Source organism: Rutidosis leptorrhynchoides, chromosome 6, assembly GCF_046630445.1.
Source record: "Rutidosis leptorrhynchoides isolate AG116_Rl617_1_P2 chromosome 6, CSIRO_AGI_Rlap_v1, whole genome shotgun sequence".
Lineage (NCBI taxonomy): Eukaryota > Viridiplantae > Streptophyta > Magnoliopsida > Asterales > Asteraceae > Rutidosis > Rutidosis leptorrhynchoides.
This window is the reverse complement of record NC_092338.1, coordinates 208,263,601-208,289,323: the sequence shown is the minus strand read 5'-3', so window position 1 is coordinate 208,289,323 and position 25,723 is coordinate 208,263,601.

The following is a 25,723-nucleotide window of genomic DNA, read 5'->3' as shown; positions in this document are numbered from 1 at the left end:
TTTCTGCTTAGTAGCACCGAAAATAATGTCATCTACATAGATTTGGACCAAAATAATATCATCATCTTTAACCTTCGTGAACAGAGTACAATCTACCGTGCCCATTTGATAACCTTTTTCGAGCAGATAACTTGACAGACGTCCATACCAAGCTCTTGGGCTTGATGTAAACCATATAGGGCTCTTCGTAAACGATAAACTTTGTCAGGATGAAGATGATCTTCAAAACCCGAAGGTTGACTGACAAATACTCATTCGCTTAGCTTGCCATAAAGAAATGCACTCTTAACATCCATTTGAAACACTTTAAACTTCATAAACTAATCAAAAGTCAGAAAAATGCGAATGGCCTCCAATCTGGCAACAGGAGCAAAAACTTCATCATAATCGAATTCAGGATCTTGCTGATAACGTTTAGCAAGTAATCTTACTTTATTACGGATAACATTGCCATCTTCGTCAAATTTGCACTTCCAAACCCACTTGAGATCAATTACCTTAGCTCCTTGCGGTTTGGTAACTAGCTTCCAAATATCTAAACGATGAAATTGCTGAATCTCTTCTTGCATAGCCATAACCCAGTCAACATGCTTCAAAGCTTCTTTAGTCGTCTTTAGCTCAATTCTAGAAATATGACATGAGTACTCGAAGTATGCAGCAACAGCTGTCATATGAGTATCAACTTGACCATCAAACTGAACTTGCCTTCTTGTTCTAACACATGCATTTGGATCTCCAATAATATTCTCTCTAGGATGATCAGCTGTAGTTCTGGAACTGGTTGTGCAGGAACAGGTATCTCATGGTGTAGATTCGTGCTCTGATACCAATGATGAAACATGACTAGGAACTTCGAAATCAACAGGTTTAATTCACACAAAGGCGGAATTAGTGAATCAAGCCAATCTAAGTGAATATGAGGAGCTTTTTGGGATTAAATTAGTCAAACCACAACAAGGATAGGATTTGTGTGATTAGATTAATGCCTAGAGCTATTATTTGTGATGACCCGGGAATTTCCGACCAAATTTAAACTTAATCTTTATATGATTTTGATACGATAAGCAAAGTCTGTAATATTGAGTCTCAAAAGTTTTGAACTTATATTCATGTAAACAATTACCCTTCGACTGTTCTCGACGATTCACGAACGACTAATTGTAAATAGATACATATATATTTTTATTTGAAATATAATTGGAGATATAATATTAGATATTATATGTTGTTATTATTAAAATTAAATATGTAAATATATATGGATTCTATACATAAGAAATATTGTAGTGTAAATACATAAAAATATTTAACAAATATTAAAGATTTAATAAATTATAGATATTATATAATAAATGGTAATGTAATAAAATTAATTACAAGTTTGAATATAATTGTTATATTAATATTATCATCATTACTAGTATTTTTAGTGAGTGGTATTATTAATAATATTATTAAAAAGACTGTTATTATTACTAGTATATAAAAATTATATTGAAAGTGTATATAATAATTAGAAAATTATAAAATATAAACATTAGAAATAAATATGTAAATTAAGATACAGAATAATTAAGTGTAACTTAAAATGAAACTATATAACTAAATATGACTCTAAAAATAAGTAGTATTATAAGTATATTATAATATATATATATATATATATATATATATATATATATATATATATATATATATATATATATATATATATATATATATATATATATGTATATATATATTGTGTGTAAATATTCAAGTATATATTCTATAATTAGTAAACATTGCATAGGTAATGAAATGTAGAAATTAGATACTAAAATATAATTACAAGTTTAATTATAGTTGTTATATTATTATAACAGTCATTATTATTACTAGTATTAACAATATATGTACTGTTAATGTTATTAATGAAAATCGATACATTTGATTTGATATATTATTATTATTATTAATATTATTGTTATTATTAATAATATTAGTATAATTAGTATTATTGTTAATAACAATATTATCGCTATACATTTATGATAATTGTTATCATTATCATTAGTAATATTATTATTACTATTATATCATGAAAACAGTAATATTATTTATTATTATTAAAATTATTATAATTATTAATTATTAATATTAATTAAATATTTAAATATAATAAATAAAATAAAAGGACATAAATTACGCGATATTTTTTATCTGATTCATCTTTTCTATTTTTTTTTCTATTCTACTCGTGATCTGCTGTCAACTAACATCAACGACTTTGATCAATAAATTTTGGAATTTATCAAACAAACCGTTCCATACAATCCTCCTCAGTTAATTAAATATTTCGGGTTCTTTATATATATATTTTTTATTTTCTTCATTCTTCATGTATTCCGAAACCATTTGATCATAAATTTGATTCGATACAAATTGAAAGAAAGTGGAAATGTAGAAATCTTTTAAATAATTACTTGAAGCTTTCTTCAAAATCTCAAATCCCAAATCTTTATATCGAGTTAGAATTTCGGAGTCAAAGGTTTTCGAAATAAAAGTCAACAGGATGTTCTTCAGGAAAATTCGAATTATCTGTTATCAATTAAGTTAAATTGAGGATTTGAGAAGATTTCATAAGTGATTTCTAACCTATTTCATGTTTTAACAATTGTGTAAAACGTCATCTAATTCAAAATCATTATTTTTTTTGGTTATACAGCGACGGGTTCATATATCTATATATATAATTTTTTTTATTTTATTTCGCTTTTAAACACTAAAATCACAACTAGATAAATCTTGTTTCATTTACATATTAAATTCAAAACTTGTAAATTGATAATTGTAATCGATCTGTAAGTTGGGTCGCTTCATTATTCACTACTGGAGTGATTTGGGTTGAGAGAGAAACGGATTAGGGTTACCAGATCTGAGTGGTGTTTGTGCGTGAGAGGCTTAACCTAAAATGAAGAACATAACACTTATATACCCCTGCTGTTGACTCACCCGTACGAGTCATACATCACACGTACGAGTTGGCTTCATCAGCCTTATGGGTGATCACTCACTCGTGTCTTCTCATTTAGGTTATAATTGTGACTTAGCCCAGCATCAACCGTGCGTATGAGCCTGTCAGCCGTACGAGTGAGGCATCACTCGCTTTTGTTCTTCCCCCTGGTTCTCTCTCCCATTGCTAGCAAATCAGAAGCGTATCACCTGCTTGATTTACTCTATCTTGAACATCAGCGTCTTTGTTTTTTAAGAGCATATAGCCTGCTAAATGTATCTTTCGATGGTAAAGCCTCGATTCGTGAGTCATGCCAAAACTTGAATGTGTTTCCATTTCCAATCTCTTTAACAAAAACTAGTGAACATGATTCGTTCGCCATGGATTGTTGTACCTGCCTTTATGATGTTGGTCCATGTAGAACCACCAAAATGACATCGCAAACTGTTAGAATTTTCAAACCCCCCACCTGGCCATAACTACTCGTAATGATTTTGTCCTAAAAGAAATTATGATTTGTTTTGAATCGGCACCACCATTTACCCAATAGTGCAAGGTTTTTTGAATAAAGTGGACCGATATTTAACCCCCCGGACCCGTAAGGTAAAAGTACCCTATCCCATTTGACCCAAGACAACTTTTTTCCCGACTCCGACCCACCCCAAAAGAAATTGCACCTTATGGATTCGAGTAGCTTAATCACACTTGCTGGAGCTTGGAACAGGGAGAAGAAATATAATGGCAAACTACTAAGCACCGCTTTCACAAGGGTAAGTCGACCACCAAACGAGATGGCTTTAGATTTCCAAACCGAAAGTTTCTTCCTGAATTTTTTCACAACCGGGAGCCAAGCACTCGCTTTATTCATCTTTATACCTAAAGGAATGCCAAGATATGTCATGGGGAAGGTATCAGACGTGCAATTAAAACGGGCAGCCATTGAGTCCAATTCGACTTCAGACACTCCAATACCAAACATTTTACTTTTCCCCAGATTTACTTTTAAGCCTGATAATTCTTCAAAACAACTTAGGACTTTAGACACTCCAATCGGTAGCTAATTACTATTAAAAAAATTTCAATAATATTTCACTACTATATATAAAATATGCATTATTATTTTTTAAAATTTTAGGCCCCTAAATATTCTTGGGCCATGTTTGGCTGCACACTATGCACATGCATCGAAGACGCCCCTGGTTGAAACGGATTGTTGACTATTTGGTTGTGTTACACTTATTAACTTTAACATAATTTATTGTAAATATGTAGTTATGTACTACAAAAAAGTTTATTTATGCATTCGAGAAGTGGCTGTCGCTAGGGATGTTAACGAACCGAGCATTTAACGAGCTACTCGATTTAGAACTCGTTTATTTCGAGTCGAGCTTTAACGATTTCGAATTCGAGTCGAGTTCGAACTAAAAATACTGCTCGATTAATTGCACGAGCCGAGTCTAAAAAAATTAGTATTCGACTCGGCTCGCTCGAAAACTCGATTAAGAGTCGAACGAGTAATCGAACATACATAGCTCGACTCGCTTGAAAACTCGTATAAGAATCGAACGAGTAACGAACGAGTATAGCTCGAGTTGTTCATAAGCTCACTTATTCTGAAAAATATAAAAGTGCCCCTAGGAAGATTTGAACTCATAACCTCTTGCATATACTTTCATGTAATTACCACTAAGCCATACGATGTTTTTGAAGTGATTTTGTATTTTATATATATATATATATATATATATATATATATATATATATATATATATATATTATATATATATATATATATATATATATATATATATATATATATATTACAGTTACTATTATTATAAAAGGGGGTTTACCGTTTAATGTTGTTGATTTTATATTTTAAATCACAATTAAAACCTAATGCAAAATATTATATATAACTTAATTTAAAGCGTAAAATAAATAACGATATTTAAATGACGAAATATAAAATTGCGATAAGAAATGAAATAAAATAATTATGCTTATTTAAACTTTCGTAATCATAATGTTTGTGGTTTTAATTTTAATTTATTATCCTGGGTTAATTATCCTTTGTCCTGGATTATTTGATAAGTCCATCTGGTCTTGTCCATAATAGTCCATCGGTCATAATTATAAAGTGCGAGGGTCTTCGCCAAATTAACCTTATTTCCGAAGTCAAATATTCCAACTAATTAGGGATTTAAACCGTAATAAGGTCTTAATACATTGTTAATGATTACACCAGGTTATCGACTGCGTGTAATCTAAGGTTTTAATACTTTATTAACAATTACACCAATTACCCTTGAATGTAATCCACCCCTGTTTTAATGAGTCCATTGACTATTAATCCATCACCGTGTCCGGTCAAATGAACAATTATTAGTATTTATAGATATCTCTCCTACCGTACCCGATCAAGCGTATGTAGTTATATATAAATACGTCAAGTTGTATATCTCTACATTAAATTAACAAGATATTATTTAATTAATCGAATATAAAGCCCATTAATAGCCCATAGTCCAATTTCCACAAGTGTCGGTCTTTTGTCCAAACCCTAATTATGGTTCAAAGCCCAATAATCCCGTCTTAATATTTAGCCCAACATTCACGATTACTTCGGCTCAAATAAGCATAATAATAACTTAGTTATAAGACATTAATTTAAAAAGGAGAACATAACTTACAATGATTATTTATCGTGTAGTTTTACACAGACAGAATTTCGACTTTAGAACCCGTAAAATAACCGTTACATAACCCTAACTAACTAATATAAAACTAAACTATATTATATATATATATATATATATATATATATATATATATATATATATATATATATATATATATATATATATATATATATATATATATATATATATATATATATATATATATATTATATCACAGAGGGAAAGATAGATATTATGTTGGTGTAATGGATTCGGCAGAAGCTCGTGCCTTTTATTGGCAAATTCTGATTTTGGCAGCTCCGCGATCGTGGAGGTTTTACCCTATGCAGCTCCGCGGTCGTGGAGGTTCAGTATCCAGCTCACCAACTTTTATTTCCTAGCTTGTAGACTTATTTATTTAATATATAAATATATATATATAATTTATATAATTATTTATATATTATATTATATTCTTGTGCATAGTTGACTTGTAATTTTGGCTTCGTTGTCTCGTACATTAACGCCCAGTTTATGTCTCGGTTTCAGTTTCTCGAACGACTTTTCGTATGATTTAATATCTTCTACTTTGCGTTTCGCGGCATGTTCTCTTGTCAATTTTTAGACGTTTCTCATCAATAAATTGAACCACTTGGATTGTAACTTATACATTTGAATTTTTTGGTCATTTGCGTCTTTAAATCTTCATTTTCTTCTTTTGTCTTCGTACTTATTTTATATAAACGATTATTACTTAAAAATAGAACAATTACAACTAAAAGCTTTACATATTGGAAGGATATTGCTATGAAATATATGTTCCTTTTTAGCATTATCAAATATCCCCACACTTGAACATTGCATGTCCTCAAGCAATACAGAACTTGAAATTAAATCACATTTCACTCGAATCACTTTTTTATTCTCACACTTTATACATCAGTGATTTTGATACGGAGGTATAAACAATGATAGTAACAATGTGGTTTACAGTCCCACATGACTATAAAAATTTCGATCCTTTAAGGAAATTGGATCTTTATGAAAACATTTGATCTTTTGAAAATTCATTCTAGCTTTTACCCTAGATAAGTTTTCTGGAATAACCCTTCACAGGTGTTTGCAAAATATTTTTGTGGGTTTAGTGGGCTTCAGATTTGAAAATTTTAGCTCAAAACTTATGGTTTTATGTCAACCACTTGCTAACCTTCTATTAGGAAAGCACACGTCCAGTATACTTGCTCCGTATATTACCTTTCAGTAAACTACCGTCCGGTTGTAAAGGAAAGCGTTGACCAAGCAACTGTTAAGGCGATGTCTAATGACATGCAGATGTTCATGGTCTACAACGTCTCGGATGCAATTACTATCCTTTGTAGGAGCAATAGCAAAGATCACCCTATAATTTTTCGGTCTGGCACAAGGTCCTATCTTCGATCATGCTATGCAACCACCATTGTTACGGTTTACACCCAATTTAGTTCAGGTGACCTAATGAATTTCAGTGAATTCTTAAGATTTTACGTTCAATGGTAATGAACGCATTGAAAATAGGTTTTCAGAAAAAAAAATCGGTTTTAATTTTGATCAAAATATTTTCTCGTTCAAGCTCGAGTTTAGATATCATCGAATTCCATGAGTTTATAATTCTCAATCTTTAAGGTCAATCTCAAGGATTGAGTAATATCAGGCTTAAAAGCTGATTTTTATTCTTTAAGGAGATTATCCTTTCTGGGGGTCTGATTCATTAGTCTTATCAAGCTTATTTGCACGGCACCCGCCCCATTTTACGAGACAGATCCTCTCATGGTTAGGATAAGTCTGACCACTTGGTGACCCTGTTTGATGCTGAGGTCCGTAGATTTCCTGCTGATTTTCGAGATGACTTTTCTATATTTTTCGTCAACCTACAGCTGGCCTGGACGACAACTTCCTGACCTAAATCAAGAAGCGCGTGTCTTTTTCTGAAGACTTTACTTCATTTTAATGATGGAATTGATTCATCATGTAGATCCATCTTTCTTTCAAATATATTACAGTAAATCGGGTAAAACTGATTAGTTTAGTCCAAAGAAAAAGTACCTGCAATAATCTGTACAAAAATATGTGATATATGTTTTAAAGAACTTGGTGCATTCTTTCCACACTTAGCTTTTATTTATTCTTTTCTTTGCCTTTTTATTCTCCTTTATTCCATTTTAAATGAATTCTAGCATTTTAGGTTGTTTCTCAATTTATGTCCTTTCCGAGGTAACAATAATTTCGGTATTATCACTTAGTTTTATCGTTCATAAATATGTATAAACATGATTTTGAGTTCATTTGATTGAAAAAATTTCAAATTTTCACAAAATTTGGCAATTAAACCAAGTGTAAACCCGAAAGAATTTATAACCCTTCCCCACACTTGAGATCTTGCAATGCCCACATTTGCAAGAAATCAGTAAAAATTTAAATTCATGAGGGTGATTAGCGTAGAAAAATGATTAAAAATACCGAGTTTGCAAACATATTGTTTTATATCACATTTGATAGTTTGCGTCTTGTCGTCAAAATTAATAGCTTTTGCTGAACTTAATACCAGTCTTTGAAAGTGAGTTGTTTTACCATGTTTTGTATATAACATAAAATACAAACATATATATATTTTTGAAGTTGGATATATTACTCCACATTTATATAATATTTTTTTTGGCATACTTTAGATCAATAATTTTAAAATAATGATAACAAAATTTTTCGCCCCGTCCTTGGGTAAAGCAATTTCAGTTCTATGACCTAGTCTTTAACTTACGACGAATTTTAGAAATCATTTTTTAAACTTAATAAAATAAAGTAAATTTTGTTTTCAAAATTCACACAAAACTTAAATTTACATAGCATATTAATTTCATATAAAACCTACAAAACAAAAAAATTTAGAATGGAGGGAGAACACTAGTTCTTTAGTGTCTGCTAGTGGAAAAGACTAATCGGATTCCATTCTCGGAACTACACGAGAACAGAAAATCTAACTCTAGACAGCATTTTCTTTTTATAACATTTGAATCTCCCCACACTTAGGTAGCTGTATTGTCGAAATTGTGAATAACTTCATTGTTAATTTCTTTTGGACCATAATCAACTTGTATATCTGTGACTTTTGCTTTAAGCCATTGGTCGGATTCCTGTATAATATCCACAAATTCAAATAGTTTCGCCTTTTCTTTAGACGATAGATTGGATACTAACCGGTTACATAACTTAAAGTTCCCCTTGGTTCTAGCATCGTGATGTTATGCGAGATGTATATGAAATAGCTTTATTTTTTACTAGGAAATACTATTAAATACGATACAATTTTACACAAGATATTTATTTATTTATAGAATGGATATACTTAAACCTTGCTACAACACTTATAGGCAGTGTACCTAATCGTACAGTAGTGTAGTTTTTAGTAAGTCCGGTTCGTTCCACATAGAAAAATCTTTAAACAAAGCTTAACGCTATATTAGTTTTATTTTATAAAAATACAAATATATATAAGTAATATTATTATTATAAAAAGGGGGTTTTTTACCGTTTAATGACCGGTTTGTCGATTTTAAAACTTTAGTCGCAGTTAAAACCTAATGTAAAATAAATATAACTTAATTTAAAGCGTAAAGTAAATAACGATAATGAAATTGCGATGAATAAAATTGCGATAAAATAAAATTGCGATAATTAAAAATACGATAATTAAAAGTGCAATTAAATACAATAACAATAAATAAAAGTGCGATAATTAGAAGTGCAATTAAATATAAAATAAAGGAAAATTAAATATGAAATAAAATAATTATGCTTATTTAAACTTCCGTAATCATGATGTTTGACGTGTTGATTTTAGTTTTATGCCCATGAGTTAATTGTCCTTTGTCCTGGATTATTTAATATGTCCGTCTGGTTTTTGTCCATAACAGTCCATCAGTCATAAATATAAAGTGCGAGTGTCCTCGTCAAATTATCCTTATACCCGAAGTTAAATATTCCAACTAATTGGGGACTTAAACTGTAACAAGGTTTTATTACTTTGTTTAATAATTACACCAGGATATCGACTGTGTGTAACCCAAGGTTTTAATACTTTGTTATCAATTATGCCAAGTGTCCTTGTACATAATTTCACCCCTGTTTTAATAATTCTAGTGACTATTAATCCATTCCCGTGTCCGGTTAAATGAACGATTATTCGTACATATAAATACCCCGCCCATCGTGTCCGATCGAGTGTATATGGTTATTTATAGGGACGTCCAATTGTAAATCTTTATATTAAAATTAACAAACTATCATTTAGTTAAACAAATATAAAGCCCATTAATAGCCCATAGTCTAATTTACACATGTGTCGTTCTTTTGTCCAAACCCCAATTATGGTACAAAGCACAATTACCCAATTTTAATATTTTTAGCCCAACATCATGATTATTTCGGATTAAATAAGCATAATAATAACTTAGCTACGAGAAATTAATGTAAAAAGGTTGAACATAACTTACAATGATTAAAAATAGCGTAGCGTTACACGGACATAATTTCGACTTACACCCTTACAACATTCGCTAACATACCCTTATTATTAGGATTTAAAATTAAAATTAAAATTAATATATATATATATATATATATATATATATATATATATATATATAATTTATGTATGATGAAGAAGGAAAAAGATATATGGATATTTAAAACATCGAATTGCGCTGGCTTTTATAGGCATTTTTGTCCAGGGAGACTCCGCGAGTCGCGGCGTTTTTGGCCTTCAAACTTCGCAACTGGCGGAGTTTGTTTCTACAGCTCATCTCATTTTGGAACCTTTCTTGCCGACGGTTTTAATATATAAATATAATATATATATAATTTATATAATTAATTATATATTATATTATATTATATTTATATACATAGTTAACTTGTAATTTTTAGTCCGTTACGTCGAGCGTGAGAGTTGACTCTGGTCCCGGTTCCGGATTTTCGAACGTCCTTGCGTACAATTTAATATCTTGTACTTTGCGTTTTGAATCTTGTACTCTTGTAATTCTGAGACGTTTCTTATCAATAATTGGAACCTCTTTGATTGTATTTTGTACTTTTGAGCTTTTTGGTTGTTTGCGTCTTCAATTCGTTGAATCTATCTTTTGTCTTCACCTTTTATTATTTAACCGAATATCACTTGTAAATAGAACAATTGCAACTAAAAGCTTGTCTTTCTTGAGGAATAATGCTATGAAATATATGTTCGTTTTTAGCACTATCAAATATTCACACACTTGAACGTTGCTTGTCCTCAAGCAATATAGTCTTGAAATACTAGAATCACTTCTTTATTCTTCACACTTTGTACATCAGTGATTTATTTACGGCGGTATAAACAATGGTAGTAACGATGTGGTTTACAGTCCCACATGACTATAAAATTTAGATCCTTTAAGGAAATTGGATCTTTATGAAAACATTTGATCTTTTGAAAATTTCATTCTAGCTTTTACCCTAGATAAGTTTTCCGGAATAATCCTTCACCGGTGTTTGCAAATTCTTTTTGTTGGTTTGGTGGGTTTCAGATTTGAAAATTTTAGCTCAAAACTTGTGGTTTTTTGTCATCCACTTGCTAACCTTGTATTGGGAAAGCAACACGTCCAGTATACTTGCTCCGTATATTACCTTTCGATAAACTACCATCCGGTTGTAAAGGAAAGCGTTGAACAAGCAATTGTTAAGGCAATGTCCCCTGACATACTTTTAACTATGGTCTATAACGTGTCGGACGCAATTACTATCCTTTGTAGGAGCAATAGTAAAGCTCACCCTTATAATTTTTCGGTCTGGCACAAGGTCCTGTCTTCGACCATGCTATGCAACCACCGTTCTTACGGTTGACACCCGATTTGGTTCAGGTGACCTAATGAATTCCAGGTGAATTCCTAGGATTTTATGTTTAATGGTAATGAACGCATTGAAAATGGGTTTTCAGAAAACAAATCGGTTTGTAATTTTTATCAAAATATTTTCTCGTTCAAGCTCGAGTTTAGATATCATCGAATACAATGAGTTTGTAATTCTCAATCTTTAAGGTCAATCTCTAGGATTGAGTAATATCAGGCTTAAAAGCTGATTTTTGATATTTTAAGGAGATTATCTTTTCTGGGGATCTGATTCATTAGTCTTATCCAGCTAATTTGCACGGCGTCCTCCCCATTTTATGAGACAGATCCTCTAATGGTTAGGATAAGTCTGACCACTTGGCGACCCTGTTTGATGCTGAGGTCCATGGATTTCCTGCTGATTTTAGTGATGACTTTTCTAGATTTTTCGTCAACCTACAGCTGGTCTGGACGACAACTTCATAACCTAAATCAAGAAGCGCGTTTCTTTTTCGGAAGACTTTACTTCCTTTAAATGATGGAATTGATTCATCGGTAGATCCATCGTTCTTTCAAAAATATTACAGTAAATTGGGTAAAACTGTTTAGTTTAGTCCAAAGCAAAAGTATCTTCAATTATTTGTTACAGAAATATGTGACTTATGTTTTAAATATCTTGGTAAATTTTCCCACACTTGGCTTTTATTTTCCTTTTTATTGTCCTCTATTCCATTTCTAAATGAATTCTAACATTTTGGGTTGTTTCTCAATTTATGTCCTTTCCAAGGTAACAATAATTTCGGTGTTAACATCTAGTTTTATCGTTCATAAATATGTATAAACATGATTTTGAGTTTATTTAAATGAAAATTTTGAAAAATTTTACTAGAATTGGATAGTCAGTATATAAGACTAGGGCTGTTCTTTATTATCAGAGAGCACAAGATTCTAATACAACTACTGCGTTACTAGTATTTTTAATGGTAACCAAGTGTTTAAAGTAAAAATTTTTAAAATACGAAAGAATTTAACCCCTTCCCACAATTAAGATCTTGCAATGCCCTCATTTGCAAGAAATCAGTAACAATTTAAATTATTGAGGGTGATTAGCGTAGAAAAATAATTAAATTTTACCAAAGTTTCCAAACATATTGTTGTTTATTTTCTGAATGATAAATGGTGCATATCATTTGTTCATTCCGTCTTGTTGTTACATCACATATATTTTGCATCTTGTCGTCAAAATTAGTTGCTTTTGCTGAACTTAATGTCAGTCTTTGAAAATGCGTTGTTTTACCCTGTTGTGTACATAAAATAAACTGCAAACATATATACATATTTTTGAAGTTTGGTATATTACCCCACATTCAAAAATTATTAAAATCTAATAATAAAAGTTAGAAAATTATAAAAATATTACAATATCAACATAAGTGTTAAATGTAGTAACATTACAAAAATAAAATAAATAAAACTAAATAAACTAGGGTTGATACTGATACCAGTAGGAGTTCCATGCATAACCATATGTGTTATAGAATGCTTCAGCGGGGTTATAAGTAGGATACGGTAGTTGGATCTCTATAGACCAGGGAGGAAATACGGGCTTTGGAGTAGGAATATAGTTTCTACCTATATGTTGGAAATGAGCTATGATGTGGTTTTGATGAACTTTCCAATCTTCAAATGCTCGATGTCTAGCATTTTCATACTCTTGTGAAGCTATAAACCTTTGCATTTCTGTCATTTCATTTCCCCCTCCCACATTACCTGGCTGTTGATCTCTTTCAACCTGTGGATGTCTTCCATTATATTGTACTGCGGCATTATTTCGCCTCTTCAAAACCTTAGCACCATGATATACATTTAAACCAATTGTATCGTGGGGTTCTGGTTCTTCGATTAATAATCCCCCTGACTTATATCCACATCGAGATACTCAGCAATTAATGTAATAAATATACCACCTCCTATTATACTGTACGGTCTCATCCCCCTAACCATAGCTGATAAATAATAACCCACACAATAAGGTATACTTACAGCGCTTTGTGGGTCGCGAATACACACGTGGTAAAATAAATCTTGCTCATTTACCTTTTCCTTATTTTTACCTCGCTGTGTAATCGAGTTCGCTAGAAACCTATGGATTACTCTTAATTCAGCTCTATCAATATCAAGATAAGAGTAATTTCCCCCTTTAAATCAGTGATGGCTAGTCATTTGACTCCATACACCATGCGTATCAAAATTTTCATCAATCTTCCTACCATTTAATATCAACCCTCGACAATCGGCAGATGCTAGCTCCTCAGGCGTATATATACGTAAGGCCTGAGCCATGTCTAGCAGAGACATGTGGCGCATCGAACCTCCTAACAAAAATCTAATAAAAGTTCGATCTGTTAAACTAGCTACCCGATCATTTATTTCTATACTACACAATAATTCTTCACACCATACTTTATATACAGGTCTACGCATGTTGAATAATTGTACCCAATCGTTAAAAGTAGAATTACCATAACTCTGTGTAAGTAATTCTCTAATCTGTTTGCCTAATCCTACAGCTTATAACGGTTCCCATTCTATTACCCTAGGTACTTCAACAGCTTTAGAATGAAGAGTGTGCAAGCTCCTTTGGTATTTTGGATAATCTATCCAACGTCTGTCTAATCTCAAGTTCGGGTGCAAATCTTCCACGTGCATATCTGAAAATGTCATAACTGGATGAGGTATATCTTGTTTGTAATAGCTATCAACATCCTGTTGTTCCACATTCTCAGGAGGAGCAATGCGAGCTTGGGATGAAGATTCACCCCTTTCAGTCTGCAAAACACATCAAACACAATTTTTGTGCATCTAAATATGTATTAGTGTCTGCAAAATCATCAATCAAAATAATTACAATGACATGTTCAATTTATATCAAACTTATGCTTATTTTCATATTTTTATCAAATCTACACTTTTTCAAATAAGCATATACAAAATTGTTCGCCAAGTTCATAAGCATTCAACTCAAATAACATGTCAAAATAATCATTATTAGCAATTAAACAAGTTTCAAATGGCATTATCTCACAAAAATCAAGTTCATGAATTTTAGACTTGAAAAAGTCCACTTTAATTCTCAAAAATCATGTTTAGGCTCAAAGTTTGGATCATTTAACTACCTAAACATGTTACACTACTTAATTTAGCAATAATTCATGACAAAAATCGGCCATAACCTGTTTATATCAAAAAGCCCCAAATTGCTCAAGAACACGAACCCTAAATTACTCAAAATTTGAAGTTTAAGGCTTCTAATCATGTTAAATAGCTTCAATCTAGGTTATACAAGCATAATACATAAGCAATTTAAGCATAATTACACTAAAAAGCATCAAAATCGAATTGGGTATAAATTTGTTCAAGAATACTAATTTTCGGATTAAATGGTGTTTAGGTGTAGAAATTTACCATTTTCCTTGAGTAATTCCTTGATAGCATCCTTCTCAACATGATTTTAGTAAAAAATGTGATGATTTTTGGTGAAAAATTTCGATTTTGGGAGTGTTTTTTCGGGTTTTTTCGCAGTAAATTGAGTTGTGTGTGTTGGGGACTGATCTGTTCGTTCAGTTATATTTTTTTCTGTATTTTACAAACTCCACGAGTCGCGGTATTTCTCCCCTTTAAACTCCGCGAGTCGCGGTGTTTTTTTTTTTTTATAAATCTTTAACTTATAAAACAAATATTAATTAATTTTAAAAATTTGTTTCCCTTGTTATTTAGAATGAGGTCGTTTCGGATCGATGTCCTAGTCCGTCCCTCGATAAAATTTTAAAATTTGTCAATTTAAAGTGCGGTTTTAAAAGCAAAGATTTTTGGGTTTTTTAAATGTTTTTGGCATACTTTAAATCAATAACATTAAAAATAATGATAATAAAAGTTCTCGTCCCTCTCTCGGGTAAAGCAATTTCGGCTCAACGACCTAGTCTTCAACTTACGACGAATTTTTAAAAATCATATTTTTAACTTAGCAAAATAAAGTAAATTTTTGTTTTTAAATTCACACTAAACTTAAATTTAAAATGCATAAAATTAAAAAAATTCACACCAAACTTAATTAAAAATTCATATCATAAATTCACACCAAACTTAAATTATATTTTTTTTTATACATACAAACTTATATTAAAAATATTAATTTTCCAAACATTTACAATTTTAAATATATTGATTTAAAATGTTTACAATATCAGTTTAAGGTTTATATATTAATTTTAAAAACATGGTAAAAATAAAGTTAAAAAATCTTTTTGGCTTTTATCCCACTTTAATCAATCAAATATTATCAAAAATATGCGCCCCTCTTTTCGGTAAAGTTATTTCGGTTCCATAACCTAATTTAACTCATGACGAATTTTTGAAATATTTTGAGTTTGATTGATTAAAGATATTTATACCTTAAGAATAAACGGTAAATTTCGCAGTGATGTAATAAATTTTTGTATGATATCAACAATTTCGGTCGCAAGACCTAATTTTATTGAATACCAATTTAATACTTTACAGCGAACAAATTAGTGTTTATTATCAAAAGGTTAAAAATAAAAATAAAAATAAAAACTGTACAAACTTACCTGTGAAATATATTTCTTAGTGATATGCTCTAGCCCACTCATAAGATAGTCGGACTAATTGATTTTCCATGGCTACATAGGCGTAACCTCGAGCATTTAATGTTTTTTTCTCCTAAACATATGAACGGTCCGTCTCTGCATAAAGTAACAAATTCGGTGTTTGAATAGGTTTGATTATTAGAACATTTACCTTCGTGTGACCATTTTCCGCATTTGTGACATTTTTCAAGGTGTCGTGCTCTTCTTTTCGCTGCGGATTTTGATTTTCCTTTACCAAATTGTAACTTATTATCTTCGCATCTGGATTCTTTTCTTACTCCGTCCAATTTACCTCTGATTAATGATACTATTTCACTCGGAAGTGTGTCATTATTACGTTTAGTGATCAAAACATGTAGCATTAGACCATGGTTTAGTTCACAGGAAGTCTTCATTTCGTCAAAACCTAAACAAAATAAAAATTCAGAATGGGGGGAGAAGACTAGTTCTTTAGGGTCTGCTAGGGAAAGACCATTCGGGTTCCATTTTCGAGAACTACACGAAAACAGAAAATCTAACTCTAACAGAAATACATATTATCCTTTAAAGACTTGATTCTCCCCACACTTAGTTAGCTGTGGTGTCAAAATTTTGATTAACTTCGTTGTCAACTTCCATTGGACTATCTATGTAATGTTTAACTCTGTGACCATTAACCTTAAATTCAATCCCATTAGAATTTATTAATTCTACTGTTCCGTATGGAAAAACTCTTTTGACTATGAATGGTCCAGACCATCTTGATTTCAATTTTTCAGAAAATAGCTTGAATCATGAATTAAAAAGAAGAACTCTATCTCCTTCTTTAAATTCTTTTGAACTTCTGATTCTTTTATCATGCCATTTCTTCGTTCTTTCTTTATAGATTAATGAATTTTCGTATGCTTCATGTCTTAATTCTTCTAATTCGTTTAGTTGACTTAATTGTAGACATCCAGCTTCATGTAAATCAAGATTACATGTGTTCAAAGCCCAAAATGTTTTGTGTTCAATTTCTACTGGAAGATGACATGCTTTTCCGTAAACGAGTTTGAAAGGTGTGGTTCCAATTGGAGTTTTGTAGGCTGTTCTAAAAGCCCAGAGTGCATACTCCAATTTAATGGACCATTCCTTCGGATTTGATCCTACGGTTTTCTCTAGAATACGTTTTAAAGCTTGGTTGGTATTTTCAACTTGTCCACTTGTTTGTGGATGATATGCGGTGGAGATTTTATGAGTTACTCCATATCTTTTAAGAACTTTCTCAAGTTAATTATTACAAAAATGAGTTCCCCGATCACTTATTAAAGCTTTCGGTGTTCCAAACCTTGCAAAAAGACGTTTTAAAAAGTTGACTACAACTCGTGCATCGTTAGTTGGGAGAGCTTGTGCTTCCGCCCATTTAGATACATAATCAATGGCTACAAGAATATAGAGATTATTATGAGATTTTGGAAATGGACCCATAAAGTCAATACCCCAAATGTCAAATACTTCACATACTTGAATGACATTTTGTGGCATTTCATCACGTTGACTTATTTTTCTGGCCCTTTGACAAGCATCACAGGATTTACAAATAAGGTGTGCGTCTTTGTAAATTGTAGGCCAATAGAATCCAGCATCATAAACTTTTCTTGCTGTTAGTTGAGGCCCATAATGCCCTCCTGTTGGTCCTGTGTGACAATGGTTTAAAAATTTACTAGCTTCATCTCCGAATACACATCGGCGTATTATTCCATCGGAACAACTTTTAAACAAATGTGGATCTTCCCAGAAATAGTGTTTTATATTACTGAAGAATTTCTTTCGTTTTTGGTACGATAATCCTTTTTCAAGGAATCCACATACTAAGTAGTTTGCATAGTCTGTAAACTATGGTATTTCATTATAATCTATCTTCAATAGATATTCATCAGGAAAGTTATCTTGTATGGCCGATTCATTTAGAACTTCTAATTCGGGATTTTCAAGACGAGAAAGATGATCAGCGGCAAGATTTTCTGCTCCTCTTTTATCTCGGATTTCAATATCAAACTCTTGTAAGAGTATGATCCAACGGATTAATCGTGGTTTGGCATCTTGTTTCGAAAATAGGTATCTAAGAGCAGAATGGTCGGTATAGACCACCGTTTTAGCTAGAACGAGATATGAACGAAATTTGTCAAAAGCAAAGACAATAGCAAGGAGTTCTTTTTCAATAGTTGTGTAATTCGTTTGTGCTCCTTGTAATGTCTTACTAGCATAATATATTGGTTGAAATAGTTTTTCAATCCTTTCTCCTAAAACGGCTCCCAATGAAAAATCACTTGCATCGCACATTAGTTCAAACGGTAGATTCCAATTTGGTGTTATCATGATCAGCGCATTAGTGAGTTTCTCTTTAAGAATATTAAAAGATTTGATACATTCATCTGAAAAGATGAATGGAGCATCCTTTTCTAGGAGTTTATTCATAGGAGTGGCAATTTTAGAAAAATCTTTTACGAAACGTCGGTAAAAACCGGCATGCCCTAGAAAACTCCTAACTCTTCTAACATTGGTGGAATGTGGAAGTTTAGCAATTACATCTACTTTAGCTCTATCCACTTCAATTCCTTCCTTTGAAATTTTATGTCCAAGAACGATGCCTTCTTTAACCATGAAATGGCGTTTCTCCCAATTAAGTACTAGATTTGATTGTTCGCATCTAATAAGCATTCGTTCAAGATTAGCTAGACATGTTTCAAATGTATCACCGAAGACTGAAAAGTCATACATGAAAACTTCCATGCATTCTTCTATCATGTCGTGAAAAATCGCCATCATGCACCTTTGAAAGGTTACAGGGGCGTTGCAAAGTCCAAATGGCATGCGTTTGTAAGCAAAAGTACCATAAGGGCACGTGAATGTGGTTTTCTATTGGTCTTCGGGTGCTATTGGAATTTGAAAATATCCGGAAAAACCATCAAGAAAACAATAGTAACTATTTCCGGCTAATCTTTCCAACATTTGATCAATAAAAGGTAAGGGAAAGTGATTTTTTCTGGTGGCGTCATTTAATTTTTTATAATCAATACATACACGCCATCCTGTTACAGTCCTTGTAGGAATAAGCTCATTTTTCTCATTTGTAATGACAGTCATGCCACCCTTTTTAGGCACGCATTGAACTGGGCTTACCCATGGACTATCAGAAATTGGATAAATTAAACCTGCATCAAGCAGTTTAATAATTTGTTTCTTAACAACATCTTGCATATTCGGATTTAGTCTTCGTTGGCGTTGCACATACGTTTTATGACCTTCTTCCATAAGGATTTTATGTGTGCAATACGAAGGACTTATTCCTTTAATATCATGAATCTTCCATGCAATGGCTGGTTTATGAGCTTTCAACACAGAAATGAGTTGTGATTTCTCATTTTCAGTAAGAGAAGACGATATTATTACAGGTAATTCAGATTCACCATGTAAATAAGCGTATTCCAAATGGTTTGGAAGTGGCTTTAACTCTAATGTTGGTGGTTCTTCTATCGATGATTTATATCGATATCTGTCTTCTTCTTTTAGCATTTGAATTTCTTCTGTTATTGGTTCATATCCATTAGCTATTAGTGTAGCTAACATTTTAGTTTCATCAATTGGTTCAGTTCCTTCTCCTAAATAACATTCTCCTGTTCCTTGTAATTCTGAAAATTCTTCTAACAATTCTGCATGTGAATCTATAGTTTGAATATAATAGCATGTATCATCTGCAGATTGCGGTTGTTGCATAGCTCTATCAACTGAAAAGGTAACACTCTCGTCCTCTATACTTAGGGTCAGTTTATTACCAAACACGTCTATCATTGCTTTAGCCGTGTTTAAGAATGGTCTTCCTAATATGAGAGGAACTTGAGAATCTTCTTCCATGTCCAGAACAACAAAATCTACTGGAAATACTAAAGTACCAACTTTAACTAGCATGTTCTCCATTATCCCTCTAGGATATTTTATTGATTGATCGGCTAGTTGTATCCTTATTCTTGTTGGTTTTAATTCTCCAAGGTCTAGTTTAGTGTATAGTGAATACGGCATTAAATTTATACTAGCACCTAAATCTGCCAATGCTTCTATTGAACTAAGACTACCCAGAAAACATGGAATTGTGAAACTTCCTGGATCAGATAATTTTTCTGGTATCTTATTCAACAGCACTGCTGAACAATTAGCATTCATAGTAACGGCCGAGAGTTCTTCCATTTTCTTTCTATTCGATATTAGATCTTTCAGAAATTTAGCATATCTAGGAATTCCTGAAATTACATCAATGAAAGGAAGATTTACAAATATTTGTTTAAACATATCCAAGAATTTGGATTGCTCGGCTTCAAGTTTCTCTTTTTTCATTTTACTCGGGTAAGGAAGTGGTGGTTGGTATGGTTTAACATAAGGTTTAGCCTTAACTGTGTTATCTTCATTAACCTTTTCAACTACCGGTTCTGTTTCCTTATCTTGCTCAGATTGTGGTTCTTGTGGAGTAGGAATAGCTTCATCAGAAATTACAGGTATTTCATGTGGTTTAAGTGTAATACCACTTCTTGTGGTAATGGCTTTAGCTGTTTCATTCCGGGGGTTAGCATTTATATCACTAGGTAGACTTTCCGGTTTTCTTTCACCTATTAACCTTGCTAGGTTACTTACTTATTGTTCCAAATTTTGAATAGAAGCTTGTTGATTTCTAAATGCTTGAGCATTTTGTTCATTCATTTGTTTCTGAGATGTGAAAAACTGCGTTTGAGTTTCAACTAGCTTAGTCATCATATCTTCTAAATTCGGCTTTTTATCATCGGTTTGTTGTGGTTTGTTTTGAAAATTAGGTCTTTGCTGATTCTAAGTATTATTGGATACTTGTTGATTGCTAGGACCTTGTTGGTTGTTGTATGGAATATTTTGGTTATAATTCTGGTTTTGATTGTAGATCGGTCTTGGCGGTTGATAATTATTCTGATAATTATTTCTAGGCCTTTGGTTTATGTATGAAATATTCTCTCTTTGTTAAATTGTTAGTTCAATACTGAGACAATCTTTTGTCAAATGTGGTCCTCCACACTGCTCACAACTAATTCGTATTGAGTGTATATCCTTAGTCATCTTTTCCATTCGTCTCTCGACAGAATCTATCTTTGCGGAAATGGAATCTAAGTCATGGCTAGAATCTGCTCTAGCTGCTTTAGATGATCTAACGATATCTTTTTCTTGGTGCCACTCATGTGAATGGGAAGCAGTGTTATCAATAATTTTGTAAGCATCAGTTTCTGTTTTCTTCATAATGGAACCACCAGCTGCTATATCTATGTCTTTTCTTGTAGTGATGTCGCATCCTTGGTAGAATATTTGTACTATTTGACAAGTGTCTAAACCATGTTACGGACATCCTCTTAATAACTTTCCAAATCTGGTCCATGCCTCATATAGAGTTTCATTCGGTTTCTGTGTGAACGTAACAATTTCTCCTTGAAGTCTTACGGCTTTAGATGCCGAAAAGAATTGTTTAAGAAATTTTTCAACTAAAACGTCCCATGTATCGATCGCCCCTTCAGGTAACGATTCCAACCAATGTTTGGCTTCTCCCTTTAAAGTCCAGGGAAATAACATGAGATATATCTGTTCATCTTCAACTTCTCTTATTTTAAATAGTGTGCAGATTCTATTAAAGGTACGAAGATGTTCATTTGGATCTTCCTTCGGTGCACCACTAAATTGGCATTGATTAGTCACCATGTGTAGAATTTGTCCTTTGATTTCATAATCTGGCGCATTAATGTCTGGATGAGTAATTGCGTGACCTTGGCCAGTGCGTTTAGCTCGCATTCGGTCTTCCATACTTAAAGGTTCCAGATTCTCCATAATTGAATTTGTTGAATCTGAATCACTAGAGGATTCTGATTTAATGGTTCGTTTCTCAACAATCTCTGTTTGAATGATTGGTGGTTCCGAAGGAAAAATTAATGGTTCAGGATCTATGAATTGTCCCTGAATATTCTCCGAATTCTCAATTGTGAGGTCGGGTTCAAAAAATGGATTATCGAAAATTTGAATTGGAGTACTTGGTCGACTGGATGACGATTCTAAAGAAAAATCAACGGCGGTAATATTAGCTAGATGTCTTGATCGAGTTACAGGTGGTGAACGTACAAAAGGTGGTGAATGTCTTGCTCGGTGCATTCACTGAATATCCTATTAGTTTTTAAAAGGTAAGGAAAATTATATAAGTTATCCAATTAATAAACTTTTCTGATTTTGCCCACATTTCGAATAGCCAAAAGATGCAGCAGAGGGGCAGGATTCGTTTGGTCTCAATATAATTGAGTACTGTTTGGCTCCAATAACCCGGTCCACGTACAAATCCAACTATTACTACGAACCATAAAATTTTGATGTCTATCAATTTAACCACTTAAAATAAATTTTCGTAATTTTAAGAAATTTAGATAAGAAGTAGAATAAAAATCTATGTCCTAAAAACTAGAATGGCGAGAAATAAGAAAGAAAAAGAGCGCGTCGAAAAAGGTCGAAAGAGAAAATGGTTGAAAAATAAAAGGCGTCGAAAAATAAGAAAGAAAAAGAATGACTTATAAAACTTTAAAACACTCGACTAACCTAATCTTATTACTATCACTAACTTAAAATTAAAATTGCAAATTGAAATTACTAATTGGAGTGATAATTGATACATAGGTAAAAGGCGTCGAAAAATAAAAATAAGAAAGTAGTGCGTTGAAACTTAAAAAAGAACTAAAAACTAAGAATTAAAAGTTGCGTCTAAAAATATTAAAGCTTACAAGTAAAACTATATCCCAAATGGCAATAACTTAAAAAGGTACTAAAACTTAGATAGGCGTCGCAAAATTCTAAAGCACCTAAATTTTAGTCTAAAGAAAAAGCACTTAAGGGATTTTACGGCAAAGCCTAAAAATCTAGAAGTAAAAATAACTATGGCAAAAACTATATTTAAAACTAAATACGAGCGAAAAATACAACAAATTACGCTAAAACAATTAAAAAGGGACAAAATATAAAAATATACTAAAAGTTGTAAAAATTATAATTTTTATAAAAATATTATTTTTATATTATTTATTTTATAAAACTATTAATTTTATAATTTAATAAAACTAATTAACCTAAATACATAAATTAATTAATAAAACTAAATTAACTAATTAAAAATTAAAAACCTAATTAGGGTTTTAATTTTAATTATAATAAATTATTCCCAGTAATTAATGCAAGATTAGGGTTCTGGACACGCGTGTCAGGGTGGCTCCGCGAGTCGCGGGGAACCCAGGTCAAAAACTCCGCGGGTCGCGGAGGGTGCAGTTTCAGTTCAGAAACAGGTCAAGTTTCGACAGGTTTCGGTTTTTTTTTATTTTTTTTTATTTTCTGTTTTAATAATTAAATAAAATATTTATATAATTAAATAAAAACTTATGTTTTAAAAACTAAAATAAAAATAGAAATACTTTATAATTTTATAAAAATCTTAAAAATAGATTTATATATATATTTTTTTTCGGTTTTAATTTTTTATATTTTTGATATTTAAAAAAAAATGTATTTTTACAAAAACTAAATAAAACTTGATAAAAATATTTTTTTTATGTGTGGCGTTTCGCTTCGGCGTTCCCCGGCAGCGGCACCAAAAATACTTGATGTTATGCGAGGTGTATATGAAATAGCTTTATTTTTTACTAGGAAATACTATTAAATACGATACAATTTTACACAAGATATTTATTTATTTATAGAATGGATATACTTAAACCTTGCTACAACACTTATAGGCAGTGTACCTAATCGTACAGTAGTGTAGTTTTTAGTAAGTCCAGTTCGTTCCACAGGGAAAAATCTTTAAACAAAGCTTAACGCTATATTAGTTTTATTTTATAAAAATACAAATATATATAAGTAATATTATTATTATAAAAAGGGGGTTTTTACCGTTTAATGACCGGTTTGTCGATTTTAAAACTTTAGTCGCAGTTAAAACCTAATGTAAAATAAATAAAACTTAATTTAAAGCGTAAAGTAAATAACGATAATGAAATTGCGATTAATAAAATTGCGATAGAATAAAATTGCGATAATTAAAAATACGATAATTAAAAGTGCAATTAAATACAATAACAATAAATAAAAGTGCGATAATTAGAAGTGCAATTAAATATAAAATAAAGGAAAATTAAATATGAAATGAAATAATTATGCTTATTTAAACTTCCGTAATCATGATGTTTGACGTGTTGATTTTAGTTTAATGCCCATGGGTTAATTGTCCTTTGTCCTGGATTATTTAATATGTCCGTCTGATTTTTGTCCATAACAGTCCATCAGTCATAAATATAAAGTGCGAGTGTCCTCGTCAAATTATCCTTATACCTGGAGTTAAATATTCCAACTAATTGGGGACTTAAACTGTAACAAGGTTTTATTACTTTGTTTAATAATTACACCAGGATATCGAATGTGCGTAACCCAAGGTTTTAATACTTTGTTATCAATTATGCCAAGTGTCCTTGTACATAATTTCACCCCTGTTTTAATAATTCTAGTGACTATTAATCCATTCCCGCATCCGGTTAAATGAACGATTATTCGTACATATAAATACCCCGCCCATCGTGTCCGATCGAGTGTATATGGTTATTTATAGGGACGTCCAATTGTAAATCTTTATATTAAAATTAACAAACTATCATTTAGTTAAACAAATATAAAGCCCATTAATATCCCATAGTCTAATTTCCACAAGTGTCGTTCTTTTGTCCAAACCCCAATTATGGTACAAAGCCCAATTACCCAATTTTAATATTTTTAGCCCAACATCATGATTATTTCGGATTAAATAAGCATAATAATAACTTAGCTACGAGACATTAATGTAAAAAGGTTGAACATAACTTACAATGATTAAAAATAGCGTAGCGTTACACGGACAGAATTTCGACTTACACCCTTACAACATTCGCTAACATACCCTTATTATTAGGATTTAAAATTAAAATTAAAATTAAAATATAAATATATATATATAATTTACGTATGATGAAGAAGAAAAAAGATATATGGATATTTAAAACGTCGAATTGCGCTGGCTTTTATAGGCATTTTTGTCCAGGGAGACTCCGCGAGTCGCGGCCTTTTTGGCCTTCAAACTCCGCAACTCGCGGAGTTTGTTTCTACAGCTCATCTCATTTTGGAACCTTTCTTGCCGACGGTTTTAATATATAAATATAATATAAATATAATTTATATAATTAACTATATACATAGTATATTTATATACATAGTTAACTTGTAATTTTTAGTCCGTTGCGTCGAGCGTTGAGAGTTGACTCTGGTCCCGGTTCCAGATTTTCGAACGTCCTTGCGTACAATTTAATATCTTGTACTTTGCGTTTTGAATCTTGTACTCTTGTAATTCTAAGACATTTCTTATCAATAATTGGAACCTCTTTGATTGTATTTTGTACTTTTGAGCTT